Source organism: Rattus rattus, chromosome 4, assembly GCF_011064425.1.
Source record: "Rattus rattus isolate New Zealand chromosome 4, Rrattus_CSIRO_v1, whole genome shotgun sequence".
In the NCBI taxonomy this organism is placed as follows: Eukaryota; Metazoa; Chordata; class Mammalia; order Rodentia; family Muridae; genus Rattus; species Rattus rattus.
The window spans coordinates 95104414-95123060 of record NC_046157.1 but is presented as its reverse complement, the minus strand read 5'-3'; the positions used below and the strand labels follow the sequence as shown (position 1 = coordinate 95123060).

Below are 18647 nucleotides of genomic sequence, written 5' to 3'. Positions count from 1 at the left end.
TGCCATTAGCAGCATCTAAAAAACATAGGATTTCATGACTCCTGAGACAGGAAATTTTATGCAATGAGCAGAGGTTGATTAAAACTTAAAGAAAATAAAAACAGCCCATTTAACTAAGATGGCTTGAGTGAGCTTAAATAGACTACATATCCAATTCATTGTGTTTGTATTTCTTATTGGAGAAAAAAAGAAATTGACTTGATATATCTTGCAATTGCTCTTGACAACATGCCACTTCTAAGGTGTTTGTACAAGTATAAGTGTGTAATGACAACCCTGGCAGCCTAATACATGTCCAGTATGTATCAATGCTATGAACAGGGAATAGCAAAATAAGAGATAGTACACACCAAAAATAATACTAATCAAAACATTGAAACTGGTTCTGAATTTTCCCCCACTTTCCTTTGAGGACAGAGAAATAGACCTGTGTAGAAAGTAGCTAGGAATTGTCAAACCTTTGCAGGTACACATTTAAGAACATCAGTCAGGTTACATATCCTGCCAATTACAAGCATGATTGGCACAATAAAACTACAGGAACTCCCACACTGCCTCTCCTCCTTATTTTGATAATGAATTTTTCAGCCAGAGTTGCTTTGGCTTATCTTCTTTCAATGTGTTGCTTACCTCTGTGTCCCCAGTATGGCTTAATTCAACCAAGGGTTTTTTCTGTTTAGTTTCAGTCATGCCTTCTTTACCAGTGATGTTATTTCTCATAATTCTGCTGCTGCCATCCATGCTCATGGAAGAAAGTGACTGTTACATGGATAAATACCTCAGATATAGCTGATTGTTCTTTAAAGTGGTATAAGAAATATGAATACAGAAACCCTAATGATATGGTGGGTGACAGAATTCCCATTGGATTCTAAGAGAACTTCGCAGATATATGAAGATAGATACTAAGTTTGTCCTCTCTACCTCTCACAGCTATAGTACCCACTACTGACATGTGGGAACTGGACACTTGAACAAGAAAATGTGCTACAAATATATGACACTAGATGTCAAAGAATCACTGAGCTACCTGTCAGTGAGTAAATCATTAAAAATTGTGTTACAATATAAAACTTGAAAATTATACCACTGTAAAATATGACAAGAGGGCAGAAGAATCCACCTTATCTAAAATAAAGTTAAATATATGGACCAACAGCCAAAGTTATCTGCTAGCCTCTATAGCATGGAAAGTTGGCCTCAATTTCAAGAGATAGTTCCTCTTTCCTTTGTAGCATGCACATGGTTCCCAATCAAGTTTTATGAAATATTGTTCAGTCTTTGATGTGTTTATAAAAAGATAAAAAAAAAGTGGAATACGTTTTGTGGACATCTAGTCAGGTATAGGGGAAGGAGTACCTTGGTGGGCCCATGCTGAGGTATCCCATCCCCCTGAGGGACCAGCCACATGGTGTTATAGCTTGGAATAGTTTATTCAAGGCATGCTGAGGGAACTGGAGAGGGCAGGAGAGGAAGAGAAAGGCAGGGAGAGAGTGATAGAAAAAGACAATAAAGAACTAGAGGCTGGCCATGAACATGGAGAAAGAGGGGAAGACAATGGGAAAGAGAGGGTAAGAGGCAAAGGGACAGATTTGGAGCGAAGGCAAGAGCAAGATAGTGATTTTATCATGAGTCAAGCATACCTGGCTGTTGCCAGGTAACTGTGGGACTGAGCTTAGACAAAATGCTAACATTCATAATGAACTATATTTTATGATCTTTTCAAGATTTAATGATTGATTATTAATCATTTGGGATGCTCACATCAGACATCCCATCAAACTTAACTACCAGTCTGCTGACCTATGAGACTCTTTTCTCATGATATATACCCACAAAAAAGAAAAAGAAAAAAATGTCCATTTGCTGTTGTATATACAATCAATGGAGAATGATCAAAATTGTAGTGGCAAGCACTCCCACTGGAGGATGAGTCTCACTCTGCCTGTATCCCAGCAAAAGCCATCAACTAAGGATAATTGTGAAGTGGCCTGAGGAGAGTGGGGCCATCTCTAGCTAACCTGCTTCCCTGCCTGTACTTCAGTACTCTTGGCTGTTATATAGTTGGCTGACTCTCTCACAAACATTAAGATGCCTTCAGACAGCAGCCCTGACCATGGGAATCCACATGGACTTTGATGGTAAGACAGGCTGCAGACATCAATATGGCCCTTGGCCATATCAGGACCACTGACCCAAACATGATACCCAGCGGCCACACAGAACACCAACCTCAACAGGTTTTGAAGTGTTTACATGTGCCAGTAAATCACCAGGGCTCTGCTAGGCAGCAAAGACTAAGAGATCACTGACATATCAGGCAGCTACACAGACAGCCAACATCCATATGAATCTCAGGCTTCATTGAGATCTAGGGAAGAAGCATGGAACAATGACAATGATGTGGACTCCAGTGACATCTCAACCAAGGTCCAATCCAAAAAGTGAACCTTTCCTCTTTGCCCAGATCCAGGGGGAATTCCAAAGCTGGGTGTCAGGTTCTGGGCCTGAGTATGTGTCTGCATAAGCTCCAAGATGCTTTATACCATCATGCAGACCCATCCTGCTGACCCATAGTTGATGTCCCTACTGAACAATGACAGCATGTAGACCTCAATCTTTCTGTCATGTCTCCACATCTCCAGTTCCTCTTCTCTGCTTAGCTCACTCTCTGTTCTGATTTTCTCTTTTTTACCTCTCTATCACATGTTTGTTCCTTGTAGTAGCCCTTGGGAGACTTTCAGCCTGCCCTCAAAAGGAACAATATTATCAAAAATACTGATAATAACTTATACTCATGGCAACTTAACAAGAACTTAACAACTTTCTTTAGTTGCTATGTACTATGTACTATTGTTGCCTGTAGTTTTAAAAAGAACCCAAGCTAAATCCAGCTATAGGCAGGCACTGATTGTTTTGCCCAACCCACTGGTTCCCTTAACTACCTTGCTGAGCTTTCCAAACCAGTTTGACCTGAAATTCATAGAGCATTTGCTCCAGATTCTCAGGTCATCCAGCTCCTGGGGCTGTCCAGCAGAACACCAACTACTGCTCACTCAGCTCTCCTTAGCCCCGTGAAATGAAAACACTAGAGACTTATACCAGCCAGATTTATAATAATAAATCTCCAACCCCAGAGTGCCCATGCAAAGAACATACAACTCAATACCATAATTATAAGCTGCACGCTTAGATTGGACAAATATACCACTACAGTACTCTCTTGCCCATCTATGAAATCCCTAGGTACTTGCAGCTCCTCCAGGCCATATGGGACTGCTCCATCTTTGACCTCTTTTTCCTCCATCTTCTTCTCACTCTGTCCTCCATCTCTCCCTTCTTCCTTTTAAAAACTTTCAGCTCTGCCTTTTCCCTCCACTGCCCAATCACAGGCTGTAGCCTGACATGACCAATTCAGATTTCACCTAATCTTACCTGAGTATATGATCTATTTCTTGTCAGGGCACCCCTGTTGAGGGAGCAGAAAATACAAAGAGCAATCCACAAAATATTTCAAATTTCAACCCTTCTAAAAGTGCTCCACTGAAACTCAGTTGACGGGGTGGGGAAAAGAACTCAAACCCTGACAGCCAGCAGAATGAATGGAAACAGGCAGCCTTGGGAGGGAAGAGGTTGGGAGTATCTTCCAGAATGTACCAGAGACCAGGGAGGTGAGAGGATATCAGGACTCAAAATGAGGGACCCTAGATGAAATGCACTACAGTGGGGAGCGGGAATTCATGGAGCCCACCTCCAACAGAAAGACGGGACATCAAGTGAGTGATGGGGCTATCCCACAGTCAAAACTCTGACCTATAATTATTCCTGTCTGAAAGAAATGCAGGGATGGAAATGGAGAGGAGCCTGAGGAGAATGATGTCCAGCAACAGGCCCAAAGTAGGATCCAGTTCAAGGGGAGGCCCCATGGCCTGTCACTATTACTGAGGCTATGGAGTGCTCACAAAAAGAAACCTATCTATCATGACTGCCCTCTGAAAGATCTAACAAGCATCTGAGTCACATGGAGATATGTGTACCCAACCAATGAACAACCCCTTTGGTTGAATTAGGGAAAAGCTGAAAGAAACAGTCTCAATTAACCTGGACCCCTGAGATCTCTCAGACAGTGGATTACCAACCAGGCAGCATGTACCAGCTGATCTGAGGCCCCCAACACATATATAGCAGAGGACTGCCAGATCTGGGTTCATTCACAGAAGGTATACCTAACACTGAAGAGACCAGAGGGAGTTTAGAGGACTGATGGGGTGGGTGGGGTGGGGACATCCTCGTGGAGATGGCAGTCAGAGGTGGGGGGTAGGTATGGGATGTGGACTGGGAGGGTAATAAAATCTGGAGTGTAAAAAAGAAGAAAAAAGAAAAAGAAACTCTAATGAAAACTCATGTTTTCAGAAGAATTTTTATATACAAGATAGTATATAAGTAAAAATTACTGTTGTCTTCTCTCAGAAAACTCATTTTTGAGCTTTGAAAAAATTATCTATTTGGTATAAGTTTAACTGCATAGAGGGAATTGTAAGTGTATGATAACCTTAGACAAAATGTCAACCATGTGCATTCTTCCTACCAGGAATTTGTAAGTTTCTTAGGTCTGTGTATTCAAACATACAATAATGGTTCTTATTTCTGGAATATAAAACAGAAGATAGGTATGGATATAGACTAGAGAATTTAAATACATTATTGTGGAGACTATGGGCACAGAACTAAAATTAAAATAAAATAAAAACAATCCTAAAATTGGTCTTTTATTTCTTACTATATACCTATTATAAACAGTTGCCCCTACCTCAGGTTCTGACAAAAAAAAAAAAAAACAAAAACACCATATCAACTGATCACAAGACAAACAACAAGGGTGACTTGGACATGATAGTCTCCCTATCATGGAGAACCAAACCCAAACATCCATGAGGATTTTGAGAAGATGATCATCTCTGCCTTTGATCAAGGACAAACGTTGCTTGTGGATTAGGCCAATTGTTATCAACACAACTTAAACCTCTCTAAATTATTGACTGCCCTGAGCAAATGTGGTGCTTAGAAACACTAAGTAGACACAGGAAATTTTCAAAGAATGCACCACAGACTTCAATGGATCAGAGCAGAGCTAGGTACAAACAAGGCAAGTATTTAAGAAAAAGCAACTATTCTGTGGAAGAAACCTTGAGCATGTTAACAAATGAATGGATTTACTGATACAGTTAACTAGGAGGCCCCTGGTGTTACACCTGATATGCCTCTTACTGGGCTCTCTTTCGAGTCCTATATCCTATTCATTTAACCACCCAAATACAAGCTAAATGCAGTCTGTAAATAAACACAATAAACTAATCTCTCCTTCCTCCAGTGAAATACTAAAACTGTTCAGAGGCAACAAAGTAAAGGTTCTAAACCAGCTATGAAAGGAGCAGGCACCTAGAAATTTGCAATGCTTCAGAACTAATGGCCTAACGTTTCTTTCGTTAAACAGACATGATTTCATGGCAATATTCCCAGTAAATTCATTATGGGCTCCTCACTCTTCCTCACTGTAGTCTAATTAAATGTGAATGGAAATGTTTTATACTTCAAACAATGAAGTTTTGTAGTTATAAAATATTTAGTATCATGTTTTTTCTCTTTATCTTCTTTTGGATAATTTCATACAAGTATATGATACATTTAAATTACACTCCCATTTCAGACTCTCTCTCTCTCTCTCTCTCTCTCTCTCTCTCTCTCTCTCTCTCTCTCTCTCTCCTCTATAAATTATAAACTCTCTTCCCAAAAAGACACTCTCCTGATTCATGTCTTTTGGTTTTATTTTTGGAAGCTCACTAAGTTTAACCAGGAATACCCACATGGTCATATGCATGATGCAATTTCTGAAGCCAAGAAAAATCACCAATGGCAAAGCCACTGAAGATAACTAATGACTCCCCCTGACCCAGCATCTGGCCCTTGCAGATGCCTCCCTAGAGAAAATTTCTGCCTTGGATGATCCTCCAACATCTGTGACTGAATGTTGATATGCCCAGTCTTGTGCAGGCTGTGTTCATGCAAACCTAGGTCCAGTACTGCACATAGAAAATAAGAATAAGGCTGAGTTGGGTGTTCACATTCATTCACGTCAGCTAAGCTCTTAGAAAACTCAGATAAAGGCTGCTGAAAGCTTGTTCATGAAGACAGGGCTTTGTATAGAACTGCCTCCATATTTAGATTTCAAATGCCTCTTCCTCTAACAACAACCATTCCTCCTGGAGGCCTTGTAGGATAATACTACACATAAGTCTTCAATGTGCATACTTGATAGAGGCCTTTAAAGAAGAAATAAATATATTTCTTGAGGAAACACAAGAAGATACATTAAAATAGGTAGAATACTTTAAATGGGAAACAAATAAATGCAAAAAAAACAAGAATATTCAGTCAAACAAGTGAAGGATATGAATAAAACTGTCCAGGAATTGAAAGTGGAAATAAAAGCAGTAAAGACAATATAAACTGAAGCAATCCTGGAGAAGGAAAAATGTAGGAAAAAGAACAGGAACTACAGACACAAGCATCACCAACAGAATACAAGAAATAGAAGAGATAATCTCAGACCTAGAAGATACAATAGAAGAATATGATACATCCATCAAAGAAAATACAAAATCTAAAAATTTTGTTGCACAAAACATCCAGGAAATCTGGATCACTACAAGAAGAACAAACCTAAGGAGAAGATTATTCCTAGCTCAAAGGCCCAGAAAATATGTTCAACAAAATCATAGAGAAAAACTTTCCTAACCTAAACAGATAGTATAAATATACAAAAAGCTTACAGAACACCAAATAGAGTGGACTAAAAGAAAGATGCTCCCACCACAAAATAATCAAAACATTAAATATACAGGAGAAAGAATATTAAAAGCTGCAAGTAAAAAGGGCCAAATCACATGTAAAGTCAGATCTATCAGATTTACACATGACATCTCAACAGAACTGTAGGGATCCATCCCCTACACAGACACCAAACCCAGACACTATTGCACATGCAAAGAAGTTTTTGCTGACAGGAACCTGTTATAGCTGTCTCCTGAGAGGCTCTGCCACAGCCTGACAAATACAAAGGCAGATACTCATAGCCAACTATTGGACTGAGCACGGGACCCCAGTGGAGGAGGTAGAGAAAAGACTGAAGAAACTGAAGGGATTTGCAATCCATAGGAAGACCAACAGTATCAACCAACCAGAACCCCCAGAGCTCCCAGGAACTAAACTAACAAACAAAGAAACCTATGGCTTCAGCTGCATATGTAACAAAGGATGGCATTGTCTGGCATCAATAGAAGAAGAGGCCCTTGGTCCTGTGAATTCTCATTTCCCCAGTGTAGGGGAATGCCAGGGAGGTGTGGTGGGAGGGGGTAGGAGGGGGAGCATCCTCATAGAAGCAAGGGGATGGCAAATGGGATAGGGGGATTCCAGAAGGGAACCCAAGGAAGGGGGTAATATTTGAAATGTAAATACATAAAATATCCAATAAAAAATAGTAACATAACATCATGAATTTTGCAGGCAAATGGATAGAACTAAAAAACAGAAAAAGAAACTACCAAAGTCTGGGCAGAAGTCTTGCAGACCCTAAGAAACCACAGATGTCATCCCAGAGTACTGTACATAGCAAAATTTCAATCACCATAAAGGAAGAAACCAAGATGCTAAATAACAAACCAAATGTAAACAATAACTTTCAACCAACCCAGCACTACAGAGAAAACAAGATAGAAAATTCTAACCCAATGAGGCAAACTATATTCAAGAAAACACATGAAATAGTTTCATATTATATAATAATACACTAAATCTCATAGAAGAGGAAATCAGAAATACCCTTGAATGCATTGGTACAGGAGACAATTTCCAGAATAGAACACCAATGGCTTCGGCTCTAAGTTCATCAACTGATAAAGTGGACGTCATGAAAACTACAAAGTTTCTGTAAAGCAAAGGACACTATCATTAGGACAAAACGGCCACCTACAGGTTAGGAAATGATCTTCACCAATTCTACATCTGACACACTTTATAAAGAACTGAAGAAGGTAGACACCAACAGCACAAATAACCCAAATAAAAAAATGGGGTGCAGAGCTAACACAGAATTCTCATCAGTAGAATTTCAAATGGCCAGGAAACACTTAAAGAAATCTTCAACGTCATTAGTCATCAGGGAAATGAAAATCAAAACAACTCTGTGGTTCTATCTTACACCCATTGTAAGGGTCCATGATTTGTGAATAATGATAGCCCATCCTCAAATAGTATGCAACAGCAAAGAGTGTCCACTCTGCAGAGAGCCTACCTGTAGGGCTCAACTATACTTCCGGATGGAAAACAGAGGTGTTGACTTTGCAGGATCAAATTGAAACCTGTTAGGATGGAAGTAGATGGCTTTTACTTTTCTATCTCTTGATTGATTGGCTCTATTTCCAGGGGTATAGGTACCTTTGGGAATGGTTTAAGTCTCTGGGAAGTTGGGAATGAATTTTGCTGATTAACTATATTTGGCTCAAGCTAGGTGGTCGGGCAACTTCTACAGCTTCTGATTGGCTGCTTGTGAGGTTGGATCAGGCTAGATGGTGGGGCACATTCCCAGCTGACTGCCTGTGAAGGGTGGTTTTTCCTGGAATTGACTTGTTTGGGACTTTTCTAGTTATGGGAAATAGAAACTTAAGGTTAGTCTCCCAAACTACCAGTTTGCAGCCTGTCATGGAGTCAGTCTGGTTTTCACTATGTCCTCTTACCATCAGAATGCCTAATATCAAATACTCAAGAGATAGTACATGCTGATGAGGATGTGGAGAAAGGGGAACACTGCTCCATTGATAGTGAGGGTGCAAACTTGTGCAACTACTTTGGAAATCAACTTGGCAGTTTCTCAGGAAACTGGGAATAGTTCTACCTTAAGACCCAGGGCAAAATCCAAAAGATGCTCCAACATCCCACAAAGGCATTTGCTCAACTAAGTTAATAGCAGTTTTATTTGTAAGTTCATAGTCAGAAACTGGAAACAACCTTGATTTCCCTCACCTGAAGGAATGGATAAACAAACTGTGGAACATCTACACAATGCAATATTATTCAGCTATGACAAAGGCATCATCAATGGATGAATCTTAAGAATATCATTCTGAATGAGGTAACCTGGTCCCAAAAGGATGTGCACGGCATGTACCTATTTATAGGTGATCATTGGCCATAGAGAAAACCTATGCTCCACTCCACAGATCCAAAGAAGCTAAACAAGAAGGAAGGCACAAGAGAGGATTTTGAATCTTAGAAGGCAGAGTAAAATAGTTATAATAGTTATACCATGCCACCTTGCTCTAGCCAAGTATAGTTAATCAGCAAAAGTCCCCCCCCCCACAATCATCCAGAGACATAACCATTCACAAAGGCACCTATACCCCTGGAGATAGAGCCAAGCTATCAAGGGAAAGAAAGGTAAAAGTCATCTACTCCTATCCTAACAGGTAGAGGAAGGGTAGGAGAGATGGTAGGGAGGGCACTGGAGGGAATTCAAGATTAGATGTGGGAAGGGACATGAGGAATAGTCAGATCTCCATGAAAAGGAATGGAAATCTGCAACTGATTGGTGTGGGGAGGTAGGGGGCATCTCCAGGAAGAAAGAGATAAGGGAGGTGCCCAAGAATCAACAGGGGTATCCTTGGCTGTGACTCACAGCAGTGGGGATATGAAACAGGAGGCCACTTCTATAGCAAGGCAGGAACCCAAATGAAGTGATATGGGCACCAACCCACCCAAAAAACATTTGACCTGAAATGTATTCTATCTACAAGAAATAAAGGCATAGAGGATAGAGTAGAGACTGAGGGAATGACCAAACAATAACAGGCCCGACTTGAGACCCATTCCATAGGCAAGCACCAATCCCTGACATTATTAATGATATTGTTATACTTGCAGGCAGGAGTCTGGCATGGCTGTCCTCTGAGAGGCCTCACTCATCAGCTGACTCAGACAGATACAGACACCCACTGTCAAAGAGTGGATGAGCTTGGGAACTCTTATGGAAGAATAGTAAGTAGTATTGTGGCCCTAGGGTTTGGGGAGGATAACAGCTCCACGGGAAAACCAACAGAGTCAACTAACCTGGACCCTTGAGGCTCTCAGAGACCGAACCACCAACCAAACAACATACACAGGCTGGAACTAGGCCTTCCTGCAGACATGAATCAGAGGTGTACCTAGGTATTCATGTGGGTTCTAAACAACAGAAGCAGGGATTGGGGTAGGGGGAGTTAATCCCAAAAGTTGTTGCCTGTCTATAGGATATGTTCTTCTAGCTGGCCTGCTTTGTCTGGCTTCAATGGGAAAGGATTTTTCTAGTCTTTCAGAGACTTGATGTGACAGGGTGGAAAGATACTCAGGGAGGCCCCTCCCACTTACAAGAGAAGGGGGGGCAGGAGGAGGGAGAACTGTGAAAGAGAGTTATAGGGAGAGGGCAGTGAGTGGGATGTAAAGTGAATAAGTAAAGAAAAGTCACAGAATAACATAAGTAACCTGGCGAACAAAGAGAAACTGCTTATTTTTAAAAAGAGCAATTATATTTGAGCCAGTAAAATGGTTCATGTAGTAAAGATGCTTTCAGACAAGTCTGGTGACCTTAGTTCAAACCTTAGGATCTACATGTGGAAGAAGACGTGTCTTAATTGGTATTTCTATTACTGTGAATAGATACCATGACCATGGCAATTCTAATAAGGAAACAATTAATTGGAAGTGGCTCACAGTTCAAAGGTTTAGTCCATTATTGTCATGGCCAGAAGCATGGCAGCATAGAGGCATATATGGTGTTAGAGATGTGTTGAGATTTCTATATCCTGATTGGTAGGTAGCAGGGAAAGAGTGAGACACTAGGTCTGACTTGAGCATCTGAAACTTCAAAGTCCATACCCCAGTGACATACTGCTTCCAGAAAGGTTACACCACCAAATCATGCTACTCCCTATGGGCCTATGGGGGTCTTTCTCATCCAAATTATCCACTATGGATAACCAGATTGTCCTTAGACATCTACATGTATAGTATGGAACACAGTAATCATACAAACACACATATCAATCAATAAATAATAAATATTGAAATAAAATTGGAAGATTAAATTGCACCACAGAAATTATTGTGTAAAATATACTGCAAAAGAGAAATTATATTCATCACATAATAAAATACATTAAGATTATTTAGAAATCCCAAGGTGTTCCTAAATGTCTTTGAAAAGAACTTTTTATCTAATTATATTTACACATACGTATGTATTCATACTAAGAGACCAGGTAGGAGATTTGTCTTAGGATAGCTCCTGGGGGCTAGGAGATAGGAAAGAGTTATGGTTGAAGGCATTTTGAAAGCGGAGAAAGTATCTTGGGTATATCACAAATTAAGGGTTTTTAATGCAATGTGGAGGTTAAGACCCCGTGACATGTGTTGTGTATTGAACTCTGATCCTTTGGAATCGCAGTAGATGCTCTCTTAACTGCTGAGCCTACTGTTGTGATGCCTAGATGTCATTTAAATAATGAAGCTGCATCTTTTTCTATATTACCAAAACAGATCACAATCCTAAGAAAATCGAATGGACATTCACAGAACTACATTTTAGGTGTGTTGAATATTGGCCTGAAAATTTTAAAAATCCTATCATTTTGGCCAACATTGTAATACCCATTTTAACTTTTCCTGTTTTAATTTTCATAACCACTGTACTCGCTCATTTAACTTTATAGTTATATTTGCATCTTATATAATCCAGTCTCTTTTATTTAAAAATCTTTTCTTTCCCTTTAACCATTTTAGCAAAGCTGTATCTTTATAGTTGCATCACTTTAACCATTCTCTCTGCCCAGCCTTCTGATCCCTTTTCCTTTTGCATTTCTTAATATGATGCCCTTTAATAGCATAAACATAGACCTTTATAAGCACACTAAAAGAGAAAAATATAACCCTACAGTTCTTTATCCATTAACCATACAATAAGAGTTTTACCTAGAAAGGAATCTGCTCTGCTAACACATTTAGAGATAGCAGAGTGACTTTCTCATATCATCATAGCAGAAGTAGACTGATTTACTAGAACATGTCTCATGGAACTGATACTTAGATAGGAGGCTATGTCTCCTTTTCTCACTATCAGAATTGTGAAATAAATTAGAAAACAATAGCCATAAACTGTAATCCAGAAAGACAAAGCCAAACAGGTGGGGGGGGTGTCTTGTATCTGAGGCCACTTGAGGAACAAGACAAGAGAAGCAGCCAGAACAGCTAAATGTATTAGACCAGAAACTGTAACTATGTTCTTGTGCGTTGTGTAAAGAATATCCTTGTGTTATTCATATGCTGATTTTCTGCCCTTATATCTTGCTTCAATCCAAACACAGCATTGTAAGACTTAGGTCAAGGATCTCCTGTCTCAAGTTCATGTAAACAATTCATATCCTTTATTCTCTGCCTTGTCAATAAATGCAGATCACCCAATGACTGGGCAGAAGAGAGAATAAGGGAGAGCTCTGCCAGGTAGGGAAAAAAAAGAGAGAGGGAGTTTTCAGATCAGCATGAGGTAGAGAGAGTCCAAGGAAACATCATGAGAAAAACATCTGAAGCCTATAGAGCCAGATTAATAATATCCAAGAATCATGTTGGGACTGGGAGGTAAACAGATACTATACAAGGTTATTATAGATCATTTAATTGTCCAGCATGGAGGTGCACCTTGAAATAAATCTTGGTTTCGTTGTGTTGTTATGGAGGATTAGCAAAGGTAAAGAAATACAGCCACTGGATTAATTCACTGGCTAACTTATACTTAAAATAATTAATTTTACAAGAAACCACAGGGCCCTCAACCCGAGAGGACAAATCAGAGCAGATCAGTACACTAGACTGCAGCTCAGATGGCCCGTCACCTAATTAATAAAGAACAGAGTAAAAAGTAATAAAGAACAGGAAAGATATAGTTTTAAACACAGGGTTGAGCAGAGGGACTCAATTTGTTGTGAGAAATGTACAGAAAGTGCTGAAACTGGGAAGGGGAAGGTCCCCAAATAAAATGATAAGGCACCACCTTGTTATATTTCTTGCTCTGGATCACAGGGTATTCCAGTCTTGTGAAGCCTTCATAATAAGGTATGCATGTGTATACATGTGATGAAATAATGCAGAGTATGAAGTGACCCCAGGAAAGCATGTAGAGAGAATATGAGAGGTCAGGGGCTTCAAGAGATTCCCAAACAACTGATAGTGATTGATACTTCCTGCTTAACACAGACCTAACATACATTTGGCAACATGTTTATCTGTACTTGTTATATTGAAAGTCTTCACCAAATTAAAAGACAAAGCATGCTATCTACATGACTCCCTCAGGCTCAAGGAAGAAGCATGGGGACATTTCTAAATATGATATGTGACAGCTAATCTAGGCTGTCAACGTGACTACATATGGAATCAACTAAACAGCTGAGCACATCTATGAAGGATCTTCTTAATCATTTGAGGTGAGAAGACTCCCCCTAAATCTGGATCATTTGAGTTCAGAAGAGCCACCACCCTAAAGCTGGGCTGCACCTTCTGGTGACAGCCTCCATGAAAGTATAGGAAAAAGGAATCCTTTGCTTTTGTCTGCTTGCCTTCATTCTCTTCCTGGTAAGTTCATCTAGGAATGATGCTGAGGGATTCCTTCAGTGATACTAGAATCTACTTAGATTTATACTCATGGATTGGCAGGATTAATATTGTAAAAATGGCCATCTTGCCAAAAGTAATCTACAGATTCAATGCAATCCCCATCAAAATTTCAACTCAATTTTTCATAGAATTAGAAAAAGCAATTTGCAAATTCATTTGGAATAACAAAAAGCCCTGGATAGTGAAAACTATTCTCAACAATAAAAACTTTTGCAGGAATCACCATCGCTGAACTCAAGCTGTGTTACAGAGAAATCATGATAAAAATTGCATAGTATTGATACAGAGACAGGAAGGTAGATCAATGGAATAGAATTGAAAACCCAGAAATGAACCCACACACCTATGGTTACTTGATCTTTGACAAAGGAGTGAAAACCATCCAATGGGGGGGAAAAAGCATTTTTAACAAATAGTGCTGATTTAACTCGTAGTCAGCAGGTAGAAGAAGGCAAATTGATCCATTCTTATCTCCTTGTACAAAGCTCAAATCCAAGTGAATCAAGGACCTCCACAAAAAACCAGATACACTCAAACTAATAGAAGACAATGTAGGTAAGAGCCTTGAACACATGGGCACAGGGGGAAATTTCCTGAATTGAACACCAATGGCTTACGCTCAAAGATCAAGACTTACAAAACTTCTGTAAGGCAAAGGACACTGTTGATAAGACAAAATGGCAACCAACAGATTGGGAAAATGTCTTTACCAATCCTACGTCTGATAGAGAGCTAATACCCAATATATACAAATAACTCAAGAAGTTAGACACAAGAGAGCCAAATAATCCTATTAAAAAATGGGGTACAGAGCTAAACAAAGAATGTTCAACTGAGGAATATCAAATTGCCTAGAAGAACCTAAAGAAAATATTCAACATCCTTAGTCGTCAGGGTAATGCAAATCAAAACAACCCTGAGATTCCACCTCACACCACTCAGAATGGCTAAGATCAAAAGCTCAGGTGACTTCAGATGTTGACAATGATATGGAGAAAGAGGAACACTCCTTCATTGTTGGTGGAATTGAAAGCTGGCACAACCACTCTGGAAATCATATTGGCTATTCCTCAAAAAATTGGGGGCTGGGGAGATGGCTCAGTGGTTAAGAGCACCAGACTACTCTTCCAGAGCTCCGGAGTTCAATTCCCAGCAACCATATGGTGGCTCACAGCCATCTGTAAAGAGATCCGATGCCCTCTTCTGGTGTATCTGAAGATAGCTACAGTGTACTTATATATAATAAGTGAATAAATAAATCTTTAAAAAAATTTGGACATAGTAATACTTGAAGACGCAGCTATATATTCCTGGGCATATACCCAACAGATGCTCCAAAATATAACAAGGACACATGCTCCACTCTGTTCATAGCAGCCTTATTTATAATAGCCAGAAGCTGGAGAGAACTCAGTTTTCCTTCAAAAAAAGAAGGGATACAGAAAATTTGATATTTACACAATGGATTACTACTCAGCTATTAAAAACAATGCCTTCATGAAATTCTTAGGCAAATAGATGGAACTAGAAGATACTACCCTGAATGAGGTAACCAAGTCATAGAAGAACATACATAGTATGTATTCACTGATAAGTGGATATTAACACAAAAGCTTGGAATATCCAAGATAAAATTCATTGAGCATATGAAACTCAAGAAGAAGGAATACCAAAATGTGGGTGCTTCATCCTTCTTAGAATGGGGAACAAAATATTCATGGGAGGTAGAGGGTGGGAGGGACTTGGGAAGAAGTGATGAGAGGAAGAGGAAAAGGGGGTACAGGATCAGGTATGAGAAAAGATGGAGATGATAATCAGAGGGTCAGAAATTTGAACAGAGGTGTGTAGCAATGGGAGATGGAGAACTGGAGGTAGCCACCACCAAGTCCTGGCTTCCAGGACTCAACAGAGATTAGACGAAATGCCCAACAAAGAGAGGGAGAACCTAGAGACCATAGCCAGAGGTTAGGCAAGGCACCTGGTAGGATGATGGGGCCACCCACCCTTCTCAAAATTTTAACCCAAAATTGCTCCTGTCTAAAGGAAATACAGGGACAAACTATGGAGCACAGACTGAAGGAAAGGCCATCCAGAGACTGCCCCACCTGGGGATCCATCCCATGTGCAGCCACCAAACCCAGTCACTATTGTGGATACCAAGAAGTGCTTGCTGGCAGGAGCCTGATAGGGATGTCTCCTAAGAGGCTGTGCCGGACCCTTACTGATACAGATGAGGATGCTTGCAACTGGCCATCAGACTGAGCACAGGGACCCCAATGGAGGAATTAGAGAAAGGACTGAAGGAGCTGAAGGGGTTTGCAACCCCATAGGAAAAAACAATATCAACCAACCAGACCCCTCAGAGCTCCCAGGACTAAACCACCTAACAAAGAGTATACATGGAAGTACCCATGGTTCCAGCTGCATTTGTAGCAGAGAATGGCATTGTCTGGTAACAATAGGAGGAGAAGCCCATATTCCGGTGAAGGCTGAATCTTCAGTTTAGGGGAATGCCAGGGAGGTGAGGTGGAAGTTGGTGGGTCAGAGGAGGATCATCTTCATAGGAGGAGGATTGGAAAGGTGGGGAACTGGGAAAGGGATAACATTTGAAATGTAAATACATATAGTATCCAATAAAAAGGAAAAAAGAAAGAAAATTAAAGCCTGGGGGGATGGGGAGTAATCCACGATTTAAAGGAGAAAAAAAGAGATTCCAATGCAGACTGAAGATTAGCTGAGAAACCCAGACTTGTGGACTGTACACTTACTAGATTATTGACCTTCCTTTCAGGAGACAGCCATTGCGGGATTAACTAGACTCAGTCTAGCTAATAATACTCATGTAATATATTTAATAATATATGTCCATTCTATCAGTTCCTCTAGAGAAATTTAACACATGACTTTTCATGAAGTAAAATTAAAACTATTCCTTTTTTAAGTACACTTGACACTGAATAAAATTATAAAAGGGATTGACAAAAACAGCTCATGGGACAATTGATGTCTCAAAGCTACAATGAAGAAACTTCCTTTCTTTAGAAGAAATCCATAGGCGGTCATGGGATCTCTGACAGGAGTGAGTGTGCTGGACAACAGCAATGAATGCTCTCCATATACAACATAAGTCCATTTATAACTTGTTCCAAATTCTAGGCAATGTTTACTTTACTTTTGCTACTGGGCATTTGCTAAGTGTTTTTCTACAATTTTTCCATATGTAGGATAAGTTATACATCTATTTTTTTCACCTTAAGTTTACTTCAGTATTAGGATGACAATCTCAAAGAATGAACTGGCAAGTATTTCCTTCACTTTGTTTTCTAGAACAGGTCATGCACAGCTATTCTAAATATTGTTCTATGTATTTGACAGAATTCTGTGGTAAAATTAGGTAGACCAAGAAATTTTAAGTTTTAGAATTATGAATACATTTTCCTGAGTGGTGCAGAAAAGTTCAGATATCTCATGTCATGGACATTGGGAACTCATGACAGGTAATGATTTATATGAACAGATCTATTTTTTTTTAACATTTCTGGTAAGCTTTTCAAAGTTTGAGAGGTTTAGCAAGCCTAGTCTTATGAACAAACAAGCTTATTTATATGTCATTGACAATGTTAAATGAAATGAACAGAATTATGAATGTTAGCTTCTCTAGGACATTTATTCATCATAACCATATTGTACCAACTTCTCACTAAAGCAGAAATGGCATAAATGTCTATAATAGCAAATTACCAGTATAGCAGGAATATGAGGTGTCTCATTACCAAGAGCTAAAACTATCACCCAATCATGGCTAAGTTTTGTGCTAGCATGATGTTAGATGATTGCAAATAAGTCTATTGGAAATGTCTGTTTTGGTTTCATTTTGAAGTGATTTGGGGTGTCGGTGGAATTCACCATGAAGCAAGCAATTAACTGAGCACTTTAACAGGTAATCTGGCGAGGTCAAGTCACTACTCAGTTCGGCAAGTGGTGGATATTTTACAGAATTAGGAGTCAAATGAGGAAGAGGGAGTGTAAGGATCACCTTTCTCTTTCTGATTCAAATGATGATTACATTGAGGATGCAGTGAGTGAAAGTGAAAGTGGTGATTCTGAAAATAAAAACAGTGTGGATTTTAAGGAGGTGTGTCCATGCCCCTCAACCAAGTGATATGGAAATGCTGGTGTGACCCTTAAGGGTCACACCACATAGGAACTTTATGGTGCCAGATGTCATTCTAAGTTTCAGTGAGGATGAAGAAGGGCCAATGAACATTCCAGGTCATATCACGCAAGTAAGCATGAGCCTAGATTTTCTCTGCTTGTTTATCAGGGAAAATTTCTGACATATTAGGGTAGAATATGACAGAAAAGACACATTTACATGCCAATCCAATGCATGCAGAAAAGCCAAACTACTATTATCCCAAGAACATCAAGGATGCTTCTCTTGATGGAATGAAAGCTTTTATTGGACTCAGGATATATATGGAGTACTTGTGTATAAAAACAAGCTATTGGGATTACTGGTCAAATGAAGGACCTGACTTTTTTGCATGTGATTGGCAAGCAGGAAGCAAACATTGACAAAATGGACACAAAAGCTGAATATTGGCATTAGAAGCAAGGAAGGCTTATTTTCTGGAATCTCTCCAAGTTTCATCTAAAAACTGTTATGCATGTTATTAACAGTTTTCTAAAATATGTACACTTTTTTTTCACAATTTTGCTCAGGAGGCCAGTCAGGAGCTTAATTATGCTCAGCAGTTCAGTTCTGTAGGGCTAATTGTTTTATCAAATGACTAGGCTTATATTATCTTGAGGTACATCCTCTATATGGTGATTTTTAGATATTCATAAAATAAAATCAAGATATAATTGACATATTTTGTTTCAATTCA

General features: G+C 39.5%; 1 pseudogene; it reads left to right on the top strand.

Annotated features, from left to right (window-relative positions):
- The first annotated feature begins 688 nt into the window (after window positions 1-688).
- Window positions 689-5074, top strand: LOC116898441 (annotated as a pseudogene).
- Window positions 5075-18647: the final 13573 nt, after the last annotated feature.